Consider the following 7,588-nt stretch of genomic DNA (forward strand, 5'->3'; position numbering starts at 1 on the left):
TGGGTAATTCAAAAAGGATAGAGGTTTAATTGACTCACAGTTCAGCAGGGCTGGGGAGGCCTCAGGAAACTTAATAATCATGATGGAAAGGGAAGTAAGCACATCCTTCTTCACATGGCAGCAGGAAAGAGAAGAATGAGAAGCCAGCAAAGGGAGAAGCCATTATAAAACCATCAGATCTCATGAGAACTTACTCACTATCATGAGAATAGCATGTGAAAAACCACCCCCATGATTCAATTACCTCCCACTGGCTTCCTCCCACGACACATGGGGATTATGGGAACTACAATTTAAGATGAGATTTGGGAGGGGACACAGCCAAACCATATGAAGGTTATTACCAAAATAACTGGAAAAGATCAAACCTGAAGAATAATCAGGGAATGTAGGAATGATAAATACGAGAGACAAATTAAACATAAAAATTATTTAAATGTAAAAGGTACTAAATCTTCAGTAAATATTTTAATATGTGTACCAAAAGGAAACATCTTCTCTAGAAGAAATGAAATGAAATGTTAAATTCCAAGGCATATAGTGGTAAACTACTGAACATCTAGCATGTTAAAACTATTCAAATAGACATCAGTAGTGGAAATGTAAGTCACGCGGCAGTGGTGAGAAGCATGTTGACCTCAGCCTTCTACAGACCAACATTCAACTCAAAATTATGCAGCAAGTTACCCCAGTTTGAGAAAAAGATTATGTTTCAAAAATGTTACATCCAGCAGTTTTTCTTCAAGTGATAAAAAAATAGAAAATATTTTAAGGCATATAATTGCCAGATAATACAGCTTTCTTTTTATATATCAAACTCACAAATAAAAAAATACTTGATCACAAGATCCAACTAATTGGCTATATAATTTAAAATAAAGAAATTAGGAATTAGGTAAACAGAACAAAAATGGTGATGAGAAATAAATTAATTTTAATTTAGACAATTTATGCTATTTTAATATTAGAGTTAGAGTAAATAAATGATATAGAAGTTGACCATAGCAAAAAATATTATAAGTGAATAAAAACTAGAGATAGTAATGGGAAAGTTGGAATAAGTAAGGGGTTGAATGCTAATTTTCTCAAATGTTACAGAAAGCTGCCAAAATGTATGATCTAGATTTGAAACATAAACATGTATTAAAACAAAATGGCTCCAAATTCTTAATGATTTTGAAAATCTATCTTTAAGTTTTTTCATTAATATTTAAAAAATAAACATTTACCTTAAGTTCTGCTATTCCATGTTTCCTTTCAGTTTATTTTATTGGTTACATAAACATAAATGTAATTTTATTACTTGGTAGTTTAAAAAGAGCACAGGTACTATAAATTTAATTTGAAAAATTATTAGACTTTTTCTTTAATTTTTGAATATTTAAATTTTTATAAATGAGCATATTTCCAATTTTAATAAATCATAGTACCATTATTTTTATAAAGGTAGTTCAAATTAATTATATTTATAGATGTTTTCCAAATACTACCAGACACAAAGAAGGCACCTATAAAATGACAGGTTTAGACATGACTAATCAACGAATCATTTGCAATTTAGAAACTTGCACTAGGGATCACATTCTTTTTTGTAGAGACCACTCAAATCCTATTCATTCTTTCATACTGTATTAACATAGATCAGACCTAACTGTCTCAAGGAACAAATGAGCAGTTGTGTTCTGCAACCAACAAATTTCCAATTAAGGAAGTCCAATTAAAAGCTCATTAATTGTGCAGAGATGTAATCAAGCTTAGAGAGAGGCAGAAAAACAAGATGTATGCAGTTTAGGAGAATGGGCATAGTAATTCTTAACTTTAATAATTTTAAAATAATGTCTGTGGTTCCAAATACACATTTAATTTCTTCTCTGTTCTCTTCAGGATTAACAAGTAAAATAAAGCCACCATGCCAGTATATTGGGAATAACTGAAATTCAAAATATAAATTAAGGTTTCAAAGCAGGCAGGTTTACAGCTAAAAGCAATACTTTAACTTCCATGTTTTCAAAATGGTTGAAAAGCATATACAGGAAAGGTATATACTATCTTCATGTTTCACAGGTTAGGATATCTGAATCCTAAAGCAATTGTAAAATTTTCTACAATTCCTCAGGGAGATTATATCCAAGTGAAATCACAGTCACTGTTTATTTAATTCAATTGAACTCTACATCTTTGACTAACGTTTCCTTTTTTTTAAACAAGAAACTAGTTTGATTTTCACCAGAATTATAAGATTCTTAATTTATTGCAAGGGTTCTACTTTATATTAACATAATTCAACTCAATGGTCAGGGGATTTAGTTGTATCAATTTTGCAATAAATATTTCGAGAACTAAACTAAAAAATCCAGCATATTAATGCACCAAGTAATATTCTACGTATATTCTATCTCTTATAAACATTTCAATAAAAGACAATTAAATTGAGTTTCCAGTGAAAACATGCATTATGTATGTATCCAAGCTAATTCAATCAGCAAAAATATCTATTAAGCTTACTTTATTTAATGATATTACTGTGCCACTTTATATAACCAAGAATAGGAAATAAACATGACATGTCATATTTAAAAATGCAAGTTCTGACTCCTTAAGAAAGTCTTTTAAATTATTGCATGCTAATTTTAAAAGATATTTTCTAAAATTTTTATGTTTATAATTAATCAAAATACCTCAATCAATTTTTGTTGGGGACTGGTAGTTCAAAATGTGTAGAAAAAAATACATTATTTCATTTATCTGAATCCTAAATTGTTGTACAAGTAAAATAGTTTTTTTTTTAAGTCGTCACATTGCAGCTGAATACCTGTCAATAATTGTATAGGTATTTTTAAATTTCATAGTAGTTGTCTGCACCCAACAAGGCAGATCTTTTCTAGAAATGACTTGAGCAAAAACTTCAGTTGATGTTGCCTTATGTGAAAAATTGTCAGATTAATTTGATTAGGGTACTATAATAACGTAGTCAAGTGGCTTTAAAAAAAATAGTGCACTAATCTCCTCTAATTGGGACTCCGAGCCGGGGCTCTTTCTGGCGCTGGCACGGCTCCAAGAAGGCTATCCTAGCCATCACTTTTCCACTTACTTTTTAGAGAAGGGAAGGTGAGCGAGTCGATCTCAAAGTCCAGCCAGCCCTTGGCCTCCAAGCAGAAAAAGGATGGCACTGAGAAGCGGGGCTGGGGCAGGTCGCCCAAGCAGCCTCACGTGAGTCCCACGACAGCGTTGGTAGGGAGTCAGAAGGAGCCCAGCGAAGTGCCAAAACCTAAAAGACCTCAGGGCCGACCAAATGGAAGCAAAAACAAGTACGCTGCCAAGACCCGGAAAACCACCACAACTCCAAGAAGGAAACCAAGGGGCAGATCCAAAAAACTGGAGAAGGAGGAAGAGGAGGGCATCTCACAGGAGTTCTCAGAGGAGGAGCAGTGACCGTGCGTACGTGTCGCCTGCTCGTTGCTGGAGGAGCAGCTTCCTTCTGGGACTGGACAACTTTGCTCTGCTCCCACCACCCCCAGCCCTTCCCCAGGCCGACCATCATCACCGCCTCCGGCGACCACCCCTATCTTCCATCTGTGACTTCACCACCACACTACACAGCACACCAGCCGCTACAGGGCCCCCATGGGCTGAGTGGAGAGCAGTCTTCCCCTGGCCTCAGTTCCCAGCTCCCCCCGCCCACCCACGGGCACACACATGTGCCCTCCTGGACAAGGCTAACGTTCCACTTAGCCGCACCCTGCACCTACTGCGTCCCCACTCCCTTGGTGGTGGGGACATGGCTCTCTGGGTTTTGGTTTGGGGGCGCCCTCTCTGCTCCTTCATTGTTCCCTCTGGCTTCCCATAGTGGGGCCTAGGAGGGTTCCCCTGGCCTTAAAAGGGGCCCAAGCCCCATCTCATCCTGGCCCGCCCTACTCCACTGCCCTGGCAGCAGGTGTGGCCAATGGAGAGGGCTGCTGGTCCCAGGATTCCCCCAGCCAAACTGTCTTTGTCACCACGTGGGGCTCACACCTTTTATCCTTCCCCACCTTCCCTAGTCCCTGCACTAGGTTGGACAGCCCCCTTTGGCTACAGGAAGGCAGGAGGGGTGTGAGCCCCCTACTCCCTCTTCAGGGTGGCCCCAGCCCCCTTGTCCTCTGCCTGGGATCTGAGAACATATTGCAGTGATGGAGATGCAGTCACTTATTGTCCAGGTGAGGCCCACGAGCCCTGTGGCCGCTACCTGAGGTGGGCTGGGGCTGCTCCCCCACCCCTACTTTGCTTCCGCCACTCAGCCATTTGCCCCTCCTCAGATGGGGCACCAATAACAAGGAGCTCACCCTGCCAGCTCCAAATCCTCCTGCTCCTCCCTGCCCCCCAAGGTTCTGGTTCCACTTTTTCTCTGTTCACAAACCACCTCTGGACAGTCGTGTTGTTTTTTGTTCAATGTTCCATTCTTCGACACCTGTCACTGCTGCTGCTACCAGCGCCAAGCATTCATCCTCATTGCCTCCTGTTCTGCCCACGATCTCCTCCCCCAAGATACTCTTTGTGGGGAAGAGGGGCTGGGGCATGGCAGGCTGCGTGACCGACAACCCCAGTCCCAGGGAAGGTGGGGCCCTGCCCCTAGGATGCTGCAGCAGAGTGGGCAAGGGGGCCCGAATCGACCATAAAGGGTGTAGAGGCCACCTCCTCCCCCTGTTCTGTCGAGGAGGGGTAGCCATGATTTGTCCCAGCCTGGGGCTTTCCCTCTGGTTTCCTATTTGCAGTTACTTGAATTAAAAAAAACTATATCCTTTTCTGGGAGAAAAAAAAAAAAAAACAGTGCACTAATAAATAATAGATGAATAATTATGGAACATTTAGTCTCTCGTTCGCAATGAATTGTGCAGACAAAAACTGCACTAACCTTATCTTTGAGGGATACTAGGATACACGAATTGAAACAAGAATTTTGAACTATTTTGTCTCAAGAAACTACCGTATAGTTAATTTGTTTTCTTTACTTTTTACAAAATTTACTAATTATGAATAAACTTTTTAAAATTTATCCCCAAAATGTTTTTAATTTAATATTTAAATTGCTTGCTATTCAGCAGGAAATGTTTAAAGGAAACACATTTTTAAAGCTAAACAGACTGAAAATAAACTCACCTTAGATCCATTAGCAAATTGAGGTCACACGGCAAGCTGTAGTTCTTAAAATTAGAGAGAAAGATAAATACAGATTAATTCTAGTTTACCAGGAGCAAAAGCCACAGCTGAAGACTGGTAGAGTAATTGAATAATTGCTGTAGACTCAGTGGGGACATTTGAGAGATAAAAAACTCCAGGAAGTCAGCCTTTGGGGTCCTCCATACTAAATTTTATGACAAGGTTTCATGGGTGAAGATCAGAGAAAAATCTTCTTATGCATCCCTCAGGGGGAAGGGGAAAGTAACCATTTTGAAATACACCCAGAGTGTCTGTTCTCATTAACAAAGGACTGCCCTAAAGGGAAACTATTTTTACCAGAGCCTATCCAATGTGGGTATTAACAGAGTCTAACTGATGTGGGGGAAGAGAGATACTCAACTCTAACTCCCTCTAGCCTGCTATTTAAGGGAAGGAAACTATACAAATCCAGTGCACTCTAATGTTCCTGTATTATATAAAGAAGTTCAGAAACACTTAAGAAGGTCACAGCCCAGGGACCCACAGACCCACTAAAACATTGAGACCTAAATAGTAAGAATATATTAATAGAATGCTTCTCTTGTGCCCCTATACTACCACATCAACAGGGGTCCTGTATAATAAAAGGGCATTACAGCTGAAAAGAATTCTAAGGGTTATAGTCTATTTAAGAAATCTCTAGGAAAACCCAAATACCACAGAGGAGATGAAAACAAAGACATAAGAGAAAATTTTAGCCTCTGACATCTACAGTTGTAGGAAATAGTTAACACAACCTAACACATAGATAAATCTAACACTTCACACAAAAGACCTATTTACCTCAGTTCCTTTCGTTACAGGTAGTTAGGCATGAGTGGGGCAGGAGAGGGCTCTCCCCTCACCAACCACTGGAAATGTCTGGTGATGGTTTGGCAATTATCGGATTGCCTCTCTAAAAGTGATAAATTGGCAGCCAGCGCCAAGGAGAGGCCATTTCCTGATGGTCCACACCTGTTAACATTAAAGTATTAATTAAAGGCAGGCCCCAGGTAGAAGCAACTTCCTGGGTATGTACATTAAGGGACAAAAATGGCGAAGTATGATCTTCCAGGTACACGCCACTGGAAAAAGGAAGAAAACCTCAGATGGGCATTTGTATAACTTCCTAAACACACTGCACATGCTCAATTCCAAAGGGTAAGGAGGGCGCCATGCATATTGAAAGCCCACCCTAAGGAAAGAATCATAGGAAAGAGGCAAGCCTATAAACTCCCTGAATCAAGGTTAAAGGCCCCGTTTTTTCCCTCTTTGACCTTCGGGTGCCCACTTGGGTCTCTTCCAAGGGTTCTTTCCTTTCTTTCCTATTCTAAAGCTTTTTAAATAAACTTACACTCTTGCTCTGAAACTTACCTTGGTTTCTTTTTCTGCTTTATTTCCCTTGGTCAAATTGTTTCTTCTGAGGAGGCAAGAATTGAAGTTGCTGCAGATGCATGCAGACTTGCCATCAGTAACTCGAGGTAACTCACAAAAAGTGGACAACATGCAAGAACAGATGCATAATGTAAGAAGAGAGATGAAAACTGTAAGAAACAACCAAAGGAAATGCTAGTAATCAAAACCACTGATGCAAAAATGAAGAATGTCTTTGATGGGCTTATTGGTAGAGCACAAAGAAAAGAAAGTGAATTTGAGGGTATGTCAATGGAAACTTTCATTACAGAAATGCAAGGAGAAAAAATAATGAAAAATTGAGCTGTAAAATATGAAATCTAAGAACTATGGGACAATTACAAAAGATGTAACTTACATGTAATGAAAATACCAGAAAGAGAAGAAAGAGAGAAAGGAACAGTTTCTTCTTTTTGGGAAGAAGAAAACATTTTTAGAATAGATAGAGATAATCCAATGTCTGTTATTCTATTTTTGTCTTCAAACTTGCTGTAGAAGACTCATCTCCAAGACCCTAGAAGTTGCTGACCCACTGAAAAAAGGGACCTCTCATTCTGAATTTGTCTTTGAAAAGCTGACCACAAAATAGCCTATTTATCTGTGACATAAGAAGAAATACACCTCCCTTTTGTTAAACCATTGTGATCTAGGGGTTGTTTGTTACAGCATGTATTCTATCTTGAATAATAGACAAAAATAAAACATGACCCTTTTACTTGAGGTCCTTATTGTCTTAAAGTAGAGAGCTCATATACATACATTTTATATCTGTTATTGTCTTTCTCCTCTATAAAAGCAATTCTTACTTCTGGAAATATAAAATTGTTAAAAGAAAAACCTTAGCCAAATTAAATTTAACAGGGTTTAATTGAGTCAAGAACCATGCATGAATTGGGCAGCCTCCTGAGCCAGAGTAGACTCTGAGACTCCAGTGCAGCCATGTGGTGGAAAAAGATTTATGGGCAGAAAAAGGAAAGTGATGAACAGAAAACAGAAGTAAGGT

At 39.0% G+C, this 7,588-nt stretch overlaps 1 pseudogene; it reads left to right on the forward strand.

The window, feature by feature from the left end:
- The first annotated feature begins 2,012 nt into the window (after positions 1-2,012).
- On the forward strand, positions 2,013-4,167 carry LOC704068 (uncharacterized; annotated as a pseudogene).
- The last annotated feature ends 3,421 nt before the right edge of the window (positions 4,168-7,588 follow it).

The sequence above is a fragment of the Macaca mulatta genome, chromosome X (assembly GCF_049350105.2).
Source record: "Macaca mulatta isolate MMU2019108-1 chromosome X, T2T-MMU8v2.0, whole genome shotgun sequence".
Lineage (NCBI taxonomy): Eukaryota > Metazoa > Chordata > Mammalia > Primates > Cercopithecidae > Macaca > Macaca mulatta.